The 920-nt window shown below is 41.3% G+C and overlaps 1 protein-coding gene across 1 annotated transcript in view; it reads right to left on the reverse strand.

Annotated features, from left to right (window-relative positions):
* LOC129567387 (protein groucho-like) overlaps positions 1–920 on the reverse strand; it is a 12,389-nt gene that overhangs the window by 9,579 nt on the left and 1,890 nt on the right. The window lies entirely within an intron of this gene.

Raw genomic sequence — 920 nt, forward strand, 5'->3', positions numbered from 1 at the left:
TCTCTCTCTCTCTCTCTCTCTCTCTCTCTCTCTCTCTCTCTCTCTCTTTTCACGTCTGTTTATTTTGTTTATAAAAAAGAGCGTTGCGTGTTTCATTTATTTCACTTTAACACACAATGAATGAACGGTAATATTGAAACTTCTAATGATTGAAATGCGCGCGCGGTATGTGTGTGTGTTGATGAAGGGAACAACAACAGAGAACTGTGACCAAGAAGTAATCATCTAATCGTAACGACAATAATAATAATCATCAATGAGGGATTAATTCGTCGCGGAAGATTTAAGTAGAAAACATACATCTCACACGATAAAACCCATTTGCATGTTTCCCTCGTCTGCCTCTCTCTCTCGGTCTCTTCCTCTCTTTCTCTGTTTAATTCCACTTTACTCGTTGAGAACAAGCGCGCTAGACTTTTTAACAGACTCTCTTTTCGGTTGGTTGGTTGGGTGTGAGTGCATTTGTCATAATTTGTGAGTTTAACTTTGGTTTTTCTTTTGTTTGAAGATTGGTTTTTTATAATCAAGTTGTGCGTATTAATCCCACGGTGTCGTATTGACGACGACAACGACAACGACAACGACGACGACGGCGACGGCGACGACATCAACGCGATACACAGCTACCGTATCACCACAATAAAACGACACACAATAAATTCAAGTGAAATGGGTTTAAACGATCGGCATGAAACGAGTTTTGGTTTGTGTCGCCGTTTACCCATGCATACACACTCTCTCTCTGGCATACACATACACCGCTCAATCGGTTGTCATACATATACTGAAGCAATAGCGCTTTTAATACATAAGCCCTACGCGAAACAAAAGAACATGCTGACTGCTTACGGAACAACCATTTCGACCCTTCTCTCTCTCTCTCTCTCTCTCTCTCTCTCTCTCTCTCTCTCTCTCTCTCT

This window comes from Sitodiplosis mosellana, unplaced genomic scaffold (genome assembly GCF_009176505.1).
Source record: "Sitodiplosis mosellana isolate CC-2019 unplaced genomic scaffold, AAFC_SMos_1.0 Smas_scaffold_11, whole genome shotgun sequence".
Classification (NCBI taxonomy): domain Eukaryota; kingdom Metazoa; phylum Arthropoda; class Insecta; order Diptera; family Cecidomyiidae; genus Sitodiplosis; species Sitodiplosis mosellana.